The sequence below is a fragment of the Ranitomeya variabilis genome, chromosome 7, assembly GCF_051348905.1.
Source record: "Ranitomeya variabilis isolate aRanVar5 chromosome 7, aRanVar5.hap1, whole genome shotgun sequence".
Taxonomy (NCBI): Eukaryota; Metazoa; Chordata; class Amphibia; order Anura; family Dendrobatidae; genus Ranitomeya; species Ranitomeya variabilis.
The window spans coordinates 23,682,155-23,693,875 of NC_135238.1; the positions used below are offsets into that span (position 1 = coordinate 23,682,155).

Below are 11,721 nucleotides of genomic sequence, written 5' to 3' on the forward strand. Positions count from 1 at the left end.
TTTAAACTGCAAATATAATGATCACCAATCTCCCAAAATCTCTACAATGTAAAGACGACAAATAAACAGTGCCACCAGGTGGTCATATTATGGCATTTCATCTTAAAGATATTATTTACATTCATTTCAGAAAGTGAAAAGGAATGGTTAAAGGATATACGCTAGACAATTAAAGGGGTCATCCATCCATGAGGACACTTTTTTTTTTTTAACTTAAATGCATGTTGTTGGTGCTAAGAATAATTTTTGCAATTGGATTTCATTCAAAATTTTGCACCTTTTGCCTGCTATAGCCTCTGTATTGTATTGTCTGTTGCTAGTTACAAGGTGATCTAACTGACAATCCTTCAGTGAGCTTGCTAGTATTTCATTTAGGCCTCGTTTCCACCTCCATTCATCTTTTTTTCCTTTCGGCTTGGCAATGAAACGGTAAAGTAAAACTGCGAGAATAAGTCCCATACTTTGCTATGGGATCATTCACATTCATCTAGAGCATTAGCCGTCAAGCTGGATCAGAAAATGTTACATGTAGAAGCTCTGAAAAAGACAGATAAAAGAGTCAGAACGAGCTCACTGACCGAAACTCAGTTAATTAATTAATCCCAACGTAAGGCCAAAATGATCCCAGAGGTGTCATTGCCTTTTAAACTTCCTACATGGGTCATATTACCTTTTTATTATTATTCTTGGTTCACCCTTAGATAAACTTTTTTTCTAAATAAATCCCAAATTTTGGTTAACTTTTAAAACTGCTGAATACGGTAATTACTTAAAATATCTTTATAGTGGTCAAAGTTCCCAGCATAAATGTAGACATAACATTCTGGTTTCCACCACTAGAGGGAGCTGAGGAGCTTACTGCATACAGTTTATGAATGAATATGCAGAGAGCTCCCTCAAGTGGTGGCCGAAGGGGAAAAATGTTACTATCTTTTCTCTGTGCAGGAGATTTGGAGCTCTGTATGGGAAAACTCTCAGGCGCAAAATTACCACAAAATTCTGCATATAAAAAGGCCATGCTGTTAATTTGTGAAGATTTTTGCTATTATGAAATTTCTGCCACTTCCCTGAGTAATTTGCTTTTTGTTTTTTACAAATCCGCCATACGGTTCCAGAGATACGGATCTTTTTAATTTAGTACTAATTTGTATATTTCCTAAGGGGGCGTGGCTCACTATGTTTTCTGGGGGCGTGTCTTCATGCTGCTTTGGAACTCCACAGTAAAGACCCCCAAAAATTAGCTCTGCATAAAAAAGCCAATATTTCTGGCACCGTATGGCGGATTTGAAAAAAACAAAAAGCGGAATACTCAGGGGACCAGCGGAAATAAAATAAGAGTAAAAACTGGCCACTTTGGAACTTTTGAGAAATCCCCTTTAAGTTTAGAATCTTCAAATATATGGGTCATATGCTGGATCCCTCTTACTGATGATGTATCTATCAACTCCTCACATCAATAAGACATCGCGGTGGGTTTAGGACAGTAGACCTAGAGCTTTTATTACATGTATAAGCTCCTGACATTAACGTAAAAGCTGGGAGCACTGGGTCTGAAGTCTTTATGTGCCGACCCACTTTTCACCTGTCCTGGGTGGTACCGCCAGGTGATTGTCAGCCCATTTCTGGGCATGTTCTTTTCCAGGATCGCTGATAGCCTCCGTCTCGGCAGGACCTTAGATCTCTCTTTTCCAAGAATATAACATTTTTTTTGCAAATATTATTGTAAGATTGAACCTGTGAAGGAATTTCATTATGTCCCCTCCCGGGCGTAAAATCTATATATAAACATCTATGGGACAAATTTGCACTTTCATTCTTTAGGTTTTGATGATATAAATAGTTTTCTACATATAATTCAGAGGATCTGACGTTTACACTAAAAGAACAGGTTCCACCAGCCAGAAAGCGGAAGAACTGCCTGGGGTCTTAAAGGTACAGGCTACAAATTACTAGACGCTAACCTGGGGTGAGGTCATCAGGGGGGTGATGATGTCACAGAATAAGAGGGCGGGGTTTTCTAGGAATGGCTAGTGATATCACTGATACTTCCATGCTTTGAAAAGAATCCTTCCTTTGCTGTCAAGAGAGGGTAAAATCAGTCCGATGGAGGTTGTCAAACAACTTTTGAAGTTTGGGATTTTTTTTGCGTTGGGGCTAAACATCTATTTTGCATTTGGGTTTCATTACAAATTTGGCCCAGTTTGTCTTCTGTGTCGCATTCTCCATTGGTGGCTGCAGAATGAGGAAACTGAGGATCCATCAGTGAGCTCGCTATGATAGGAGAGTTTGTAACTCTTCGATCTTTTTGTTTTCCTGAGCTCATCTCTGCTGATTTATGACCACAGAACACATCAAATTTTTAATGAAACCCAATTGTAAAAATCTATTTTAGCCCCTAATGCATGAATTTAAGAAAAATATTTTAAAAAAAGTCCCTAAAGGTGGATAGATGAGTGACCCACATATATCTCTAGAACTGTCCAACATTTGCAGAAAGTCTGTGATGCTTTGGAAATAAGGGAGACTTTTGGACTTGTGGAAGGACCACGAATCCTCCGGGACCAGTGGAGAATGTAGGAGACCTCCCGGAAACGAGCAGTTTGGTGAACCTCTGTAGCAGGGGCAGCGATGTGGTGGAGACAGAAAAAAAGTTTAAAGGAGGAATGACCACTAAAAAGAATATGTGGCTATGGCAAAACAAAATTGCAGCGTTATGTCTCACCCTAGTCCTGGATTCACAACTTTACTTGCTCAATAATGCAGTATAATGTGCTCAATCCTGCTGCTTTCTAGTATGTGCTATATCTGAGCCTAGTCCTGGGTTCACAGCTTCAATGCTCAATAACGCAATATAATGTCCTGCATTCTGCGGCTTTCTAGTTTGTGTTATATCTCACCCTAGAACTGGATTGACAACTTCACTGCTCAATAATTCAGTATAATATCATCCATCCTGCTGCTTTCTAGTTTGTGTTATATCTCACCCTAGTCCTGGATTCACAGCTTCACTGCTCAATAAATCAGTATAATATCATCCATCCTGCTGCTTTATAGTATGTGTAATATCTCACCCTAGAACTGGATTCACAACTTCACTGCTCAATAATTCAGTATAATGTCCTGCATTCTGATGCTTTCTAGTATGGGTTATATCTCACCCTAGTCCTGGATTCACAGCTTCACTGCTCAACAATCCAGTATAATGTCCCCCATTCTGCTGCTTTCTAGTATGTGTTGTATCTGACCCTAGTCCTGGATTCACAGCTTCACTGCTCAATAATTCAGTATAATGTGCTCCATCCTGCTGCTTTCTAGTATGTGCTATATCTGACCCTAGTTCTGGATTCACAGCTTCACTGCTCAATGATGTAGTATAATGTCCTCCATCCTGCTGCTTTCTAGTATGTATTATCTCTCACCTGAGTTCTGGATTCAAAGCTTCAATGCTCAATAATGCGCTATAATATCCTCCATCCTGCTGCTTTCTAGTTTGTGTTAAATCTCATCCTAGTCCTGGATTCACAGTTTCACTGCTCAATAATGCAGCATAATGTCCTCCAACCTGCTGCTTTCTAGTATGTGTTATATCTCACCCTAGTTCTGGATTCACAGCTTCAATGATCAATAATGTGGTATAAATATCCTCCATCCTGCTGTTTTCTAGTTTGAGTTATATCTTATCCTAGGCCTGGATTCATAGTTCCACTGGTCAATAACGCATAATAATGTCCTCCTTGCAGCTGCTGTTTGTGTTATACTTCACTCTGGAGCTGTAATCACAGCTACACTGCTCAGAACTGCTGTATAATGTAAGTGGAACCCAGCAGGGGTGAAAACAAGTAAATCATGGTATGCACAGAAGGAAGAGCAGACCAAATATAGATGGCAAGAATCTCACTCCCAAGACACAAGTGGGTGCCTTAATGGGTCTCAGACTGGCCAAGGGAGATGATTTCAATGAAAGCCCAACGTGGAGAACAACAGAAGTCCCACAAAGCGATAAGCCATGAAGAACCTGGAAATGTGGGTGTGACACTCCAGACGTTGGTAGACACGTCTTGTCTTGGTCTGAGGTAGCTATACGATACGGCCCTGGTCCTATGTGATAGGAGGTACCGGAGGTAATGGAGTACACGATGTGCCACCGACCAGGACTGGGACATCGGATTAACTGGATCTTATCACATTGACAACATCTCAGGCCAGATAAGACCCAGGACCGGCTGCGCCTTGTGTTCTGCCATCATGGGAAAGTTTATCAAAGGAGGCAAGAAGCAGGAAACAAAACATTGATATTGTATGATCTGGCGGGAGTGTAGTAACGCCATGTGCTCCGCACTCGCTGACACATCATAGTGTGCGGAGACATTTCTGCATGGCTCCCATGTACACCGGGGCTGCAGAGGGTTCACATCCAGGGAGAAGACGTCGGAAAACACACACAGAGAGAAGAACGTCAATCCCCTGTTATTTCATCAGGAAAGCAAATATTCATGTACTCCGGAGACGCAATTGTCCTTCGCACTGTGTGCTTTTCCGATCACCCCTTTAAGAAGTCATTTTCAAGGATTTCCTTTTTTTTTTTTTTTGCATTTACCATTCTTAAAGGGGAAATTCAGTGAAATGGATATCATAGATACAAGGGAGAAGGACCCTGAAGTATGTGATCTTGGTACCACTACCGAGCTCTAAAGAGATGAAACCCCTTTGAAAATCTAACAAAAGCATTAAATGGCCACTGTCTCTTTAAGAAATTTTGCCTAAATCAATAGTACAACCAATATAAGCGTGCATATATCTTATTCAGAGAAATCTGCTTCTTTCTCCACTTAAGAGCCATTTCTTTATCTCCCTCATTCCCCTGCATTCATCACTGCTGAAATCTGTCTTGCTCAAGACTAGACAGATTACCAGCTCACTGAGGAATCAGATTACAGCTACCTATGAATGAAGATCAATATAAAGAGAGAGAAAGGCAAAGCCACACAGAGACATGTGCTGCTACTAGTAAGGATTTCATTACACTGAAGAACTGGTTTCACAGTTACATTGCACAGTACTGATGTTCTCCATGCTGCTTCTGCTGTTTTCTAGTGTAATATCTCACAGCTTCACTGCTCAGTACTGGGGTATAGTATCCGCCATTCTGCTGCTGCATTGAAGTGTTATATCTCAACACAGAGCTGGATTCACAGCTTCACTGCTTAGCACTGCTGCATAATGTCCTCCATGCTGCCGCTTTAAAGAGTTATATCTCACACCAGAGCTGGATTCACACCTTCACTACTCAGTACTGCTGTATAATGTCATCCATGCTGCCGCCGCTGCTTTAAAGTGTTACATCTCCCACCAGAGCTGCATTCACGGCTTTACTGCTCAGTACAGCTGTATAATAGTCTTCATGCTGCTGCTTTCTAGACGTTATATCTCACCCTAGGCCTGGATTCACCGTTTCACTGCTCAATAATGCAGTATAATGTCCTCCATACTGCTGCTTTCTAGTTTGTGTTATATCTCACCCTAGTCATGGATTCACAGCTTCACTGCTCAATAATGCAACATAATGTCCTCCACCCTGCTGCTTTCTTGTTTGTGTTGTCACCCTAGTCCTGGATTCACAGTTACACTGCTTAATAATGCACAGTAATGTCCTCCTTGCTGCTGCTTTCTAGTTTGTGTTATACTTCAGTCCAGGGCTGTAATCACAGCTACACTGCTCAATACTGCTGTATAATATCCTCTATGCGGCTGCGCTTCAGGAGGCAGATATGCTATATAGACACAGAAGAGCAGGCATCTCTCATGTCTATTTGTGCTGTTTATAGGAGAAATCATAACAGGTAATCAATCATCCATCCAGAGTCTGCAGAGGGGAAAACTGGTGAAAAATACAGAATCCAAGGTATATAATGGTCAGAAATAGTGTTATTCCTTATGTGCACACACAACCGCTCATTCTGAACAGTCACATGAAATGGAAGGTACAGATGATAGTTGGTTTTAAATGGTCAAAGGGGTATTTTTTGCCTTTCCACTAAATAGCTGCTAATCGCTGGATAGGAGGGGGTCCGACAGCCGGGACCCACATCGATCTCCAGCCCCAGGTATAAGGACAAGAATGGCGCGGCAGCCAGCCATCATTACATATGGATGTGTGCGAAACTTCACTTGGAAAGTAAGAATTCTGGATCTCACCTTTCACAATAAGAACGTACACGATACAGTTTTTTTTTTTTTTTGGCTGCGAACGACGAACATCACGAAAACAATGGAGCCGATCCAGGAATCGGCAGTAAATGCTGGGAAGCAAATGTCTTTGGACGCGGTACACTCCGAATTTTTAATTAAACCTGCTCAAACATTGCGCCCGGTGCCAAGTGCTCATAGACACAGGTGCATCAGCTAAAACAATGGGTGACATCAGCGGACCGCCACCAAGATGGCTGTTTGTTTTCGTGACACTATTTTATGAAATATTAAAATCCCCATATTAACATATAGATCACGGCGCACGGGCCGCGTCCACGGAGCCACGTGAGCCGTCACTCACCATAATAATCCCTGCAATGTAGACGGGCGAGAGCAGAATTAACATTCTACAACAAATCTGCCAACGTGCGAGAAATGAATCGAGCAGATGCCATTTTGCTCTTTTTTTCCCTCCTCTTGTTCCAGGATCCATAACTTTTTTTTTGTGGGATGAGTTGTGTTTTTGATTGACGCCATTCATTTTACCGCATAATGCACTGAATAAAGGGAAAAAAATTAAATGGTTGAAAAAAAAAATGCAGCTTAGCCATTGTTTTGTGTTTCGTTTCCTTTTGACATCTTTCATTGTGTAGAAAAAATGACCGGACAGCGCGATTCTTTAAGTCAGGACAAATATGGCAATTCCCAACTTTGTAGAGCTAATTTTTAAAAATATTTTAGGGATTAAAAAAAAAACTAAAGTTCGGCAAAAAAAATATTGAGTTTGTATTATTTAAATATATATATATATATACTTTTTAAAACTTTTTTTCTTGATTAATTTTTATCTTATTTTTTTAGCTCCTCTATGGGATTACAGACTGAAATAGGAAACGCAAGCTGGGCTTCATATAAGAACCAAGATGGCAGGGATGGCAGCCTACAGTAGACACCCGGTGACCATGGCAAGCCATCAGCACCTCACCATCATGTCACGATTGGCAGGAGATTAGCACCCCATAATCATGTCATGATTGGCAAGTCATCGACACCCCACCATCATGTCATGATTGGCAAGCCATTGGCACTCCACCATCGTGTCACGATTGGCAAGCCATCAGCACTCCACTATCATATCATGATTGATAAGCCATCAGCACCCCACAATCATGTCATGATTGGCAGGACATTAGCACCACATAATCATGTCATGGTGGGCAAGTCATCGACACCCCACCATCATGTCACCATTGGCAAGCTATCAGCACCCCACCATCATGTCACCATTGGCAAGCTATCAGCACCCCACCATCATGTCACGATTGGCAAGCCATCAACACCCCACCATCATGTCATGATTGGCAAGCCATCAGCACCCCACAATCATGTCACGATAGGCAAGCCATCAGCACTCCACTATCATATCATGATTGATAAGCCATCAGCACCCCACAATCATGTCACGATAGGCAAGCCATCAACACCCCACCATCATGTCACGATTGGCAAGCCATCAGCACCCCACCATCATGTCACGATTGGCAATTCATCAGCGCCCCGCGATTATGTCATGATGGGCACTGGTGTATGCATGCACTGGCAACCAGACCATTTACATGCTGCTGTCAGTGACTGGTTAAACCACTAGATCCACCAGCTTAGACACAGGCGCTGGCTGTATAACACAGCCATCATCTGCCCGGCATGAGGCAGGTTCATCTCCTAAGCTTGCCCCCACACAAGTGCACCCAGTCAGGGCCAGCTGCAGGTCTGTATGTAAGGCTCGGGCAATAGAGTCTTGTGGCCCCTTTATTCCAATAGTGGCTCTTGAATTTGGCCAGCATTTAGGAAAATCGGACGATCGGTTCCTTTAAGATTGGCCAAAAAATTACCCGAGAAAGACATTATTACAGGAAATGGCCCAGCTGTATTGTGACAGTCACTTGTAAAACATTAATCCTCGGCGCACGTGGAACTGCGGATAAGGATGAGACCCAAGGACACGACTATGGATGTAAGACGTCTAAACAAACACCGAGGACATTTAACAGCAAAGTCGAGAAGGAAGCTGGATCCCAGACACGAGATCATGACGCGCCTGTTTACTCATCATAATAAGTATTAATTACTGGCAAACTCCACACGCGCTGGTCAAAGACGAGACTGATCGGCGATGCCGGCCTTGTGGAAAGTCACAGGTTGGAGACCACTGACCTCGGCCATGATGGGTAGTTGGATATAGGCATGCCCAACCACATGGATCACCAGTCCTACCAACCATCCAATGGAGGGGTGGGCTAGAAAGTGGGAATCCATGTTAGAGGATATGTGGTGCCCAATTTCCTCTTGAGTCACTATGGCCGGTATGCCCCAAATGGTAAAGTCCTGTAATCGTCCATGTCAGGGGTCCACAACCTGTGGCCCCCAATGAGCAACTCAGTGTTGCCTTCTTGGAGAAGCTGCACGCTCAACTCTATCAATGTTCCCAGGACGACTTTGGGTTAGGTGAGGATCATTTTTTTCTCTGGGGCATTTTAAATAGACACCCAGGGGGCATTATTACCGTTTTTGGGTGGTCTCATTATTACTTTATAAGGCGTATTCAGGTAATTAGGGGGCATTATCACTTTTTTGGTTATCGCTCTGGTCTCATTATTACTTTATAAGGCGTATTCAGGTAATTAGGGGGCATTATCACTTTTTTGGTTATCGCTCTGGTCTCATTATTACTTTATGAGGGGCACTCAGGTCATTACTACTTTATAAGGGGGCATTAATACTTTTCAGGGGGCACTGAAGGAGCATTATTATTTTATACGGCAAAGGGAAAGGCTTGACAAGATGGGACATCCCCTTTAAAGGGGAAAAGGAACATAAATCATCTAGATGGGTGATAACCATACAACCACTGGGGGGGGGTACAACCACTAGGACCCCCATGGATCGTTAGAACAGTGCTCCTAAAGTCCTCAGTGTGACTGAAGTGTTACTGAGCATGTGCGACTGTTATAAGAGTGGTGGTCGCACATGCTCATTCACTACCTCTCCATTCACACAGGGGATTTCGGCACCCCCGATCTCTGCTGGACCCCCTATAATATAATAAACGATTATGGGACATCTCCTTATCCAACATTTATATCAGGAGGGAAGAGGGAAATCTCTGTTTCATCTCTGTAGACTTTTTAGGTCAAAATGAAGAATTTCAGTACAATTCATGTTCGGCACGAGCCTCGTGAGACGTTAATCTGCCCTTCATGCGCTTCTTCCGGACGGATGAGACCGAAATTAAACAACAGCTTGAAATGAAAAATGTAAAATATCTAAATAAACAGAAAGGGAAATTCTAGACGAGACGCGAGAAGGAAGCTGGATCGTAAAAATAGCAAATATTCCCTGACCTCATTAATAACGAGCATTAATTACCGCCAAAGCCTTGAGGGAGAAACTGGAGGGAGCGGGACGTAGAGTCATAGAGGGAAAGACTGGGGCCATTGTGAGAGAGCCAGATACTGATCGCGAGGGGAAGGTGCAGACATCCAGGGATTTTCCTGTTGCGCCCACTACAGGGCAGGTGTGGTATTATATGACAACTCTCCCGAGCGTTTGTGCTTTTAGGAGATTCTTACTCAAATGCTAAGATGCTTTGTAGTCAAATCGGGGCCCTAGTGACCAATCCGAAATTCTGGGGGGATGAAACGGACATGGAAGGGGAATGGTCTGTAAGCGGGGGAGGAGATTTTTTGCACTCTCTGGAACGGTTGTACATAAACTGGGGCCCCTCAGGATATGGGCCCCACAAGAGCCTTGTGGCTAGCCTGGCCCTAGAGTTTACGCAGGACATGTTGCTCATAGCTCAAGAGCTGGACTACAATACTAGACACAGTCCATGGACACAGGGGTGCTGACCCGCAGACTATACACAGCCCCTGTGGGGCCGTGAGTTGGGGGCCCCGTGTTAAATGGTTCCTGATGTTTGGATTTGACCCGTAACTACATCTTCAAGATGTGGATACATTTTAGTACATTGGTGGAGGAGAGAGCCGTCAACTTCCTGCTCCACCATTCCGCAGAGGAGTCTGAGTCTCAGCGCAGCAGGCGAAATGACATCACTAAACGGCACCTGCTGCGCAGAGTCTCAGTCCGCACACAACCTAAACCAAAGCAGTGCACCAGGGGAACTGAGCTAGAAATGGGCTTTTATTTGTTAGTCAGTATTTGTGGGGACATCATACTGTTTGTTGGGTGCTGTGGGGATCACACTGTGTGTGGGATGCTGTGGGTGCACCATACTGTGTGTTGGATGCTGTGGGGGATCATACTGTGTGTGGGATGCTGTGGGGGATCATACTGTATGTGGGATGCTGTAGGGGATCATACTGTATGTGGGATGCTGTAGGGGATCATACTGTGTGTGGGATGCTGTGGATGATCATACAGTGTGTGGGATGCTGTAGGACATCATACTGTGTGTGGGATGCTGTGGGGGATCATACTGTGTGGGGGATTCTGTGGGGGATCATACTGTGTGGGGGATCATACTGAGTGGGGGATGCTATGGGAGCACCATACTGTGTGTGGGATGCTGTGGGAGCACCATTCTGTGTACAATGCTGCAGGGGATCATACTGCGTGTGGGATGCTGTAGGGGATCATACTGTGTGTAGGATGCTGTGGGGGATCATACTGTGTGTGGGATGCTGTAGGGGATCATACAGTGTGTGGGATGCTGTAGGACATCATACTGTGTGTGGGATGCTGTGGGGGATCATACTGTGTGGGGGATTCTGTGGGGGATCATACTGTGTGGGGGATCATACTGAGTGGGGGATGCTATGGGAGCACCATACTGTGTGTGGGATGCTGTAAGGGATCATACTGTGTGTGGGATGCTGTAGGGGATCATACTGTGTGGGATGCTGTAAGGGATCATACTGTGTGGGATGCTGTGGGTCTCATACTGTGTGTGGGATGCTGTAGAGCATCATACTGTATGTGGGATGCTGTAGAGCATCATACTGTATGTGGGATGCTGTGGGGGATCATACTGTGTGTGGGATGCTGTAGAGCATCATACTGTGTGTGGGATGCTGTGGGGATCATACTGTGTGGGGAATGCTGTGGGGGATCATACTGTGTGGGGGATCATACTGAGTGGGGGATGCTATGGGAGGACCATACTGTGTGTGGGATGCTGTAATGGATCATACTGTGTGTGGGATGCTGTGGGGGATCATACTGTATGTGGGATGCTGTGGGAGATCATACTGTGTGTGGGATGCTGTGGGGATCATACTGTGTGTGGGATGCTGTGGGGATCATACTGTGTGTGGAATGCTGTGGGGCATCATACTGCATGTAGGATGCTGTGGGGGATTATACTGCATGTGGGATGCTGTGGGGATCATACTGTGTGTGGGATGCTGTGGGGGATCATACTGTATGTGGGATGCTGTGGGAGATCATACTGTGTGTGGGATGCTGTGGGGATCATACTGTGTGTGGGATGCTGTGGGGGATCATACTGTGTGT

The 11,721-nt window shown here is 44.2% G+C and overlaps 1 long non-coding RNA gene across 1 annotated transcript; it reads right to left on the minus strand.

Moving 5' to 3' along the window:
* Positions 1-213: 213 nt before the first annotated feature.
* LOC143784649 (uncharacterized) lies at positions 214-6,741 on the minus strand. The gene is made up of 2 exons (XR_013217859.1): positions 6,551-6,741; positions 214-537 (listed from the first exon to the last, which is right to left on the minus strand). It is a non-coding gene; the product is annotated as an uncharacterized LOC143784649 (long non-coding RNA).
* Between the last annotated feature and the right edge of the window lie 4,980 nt (positions 6,742-11,721).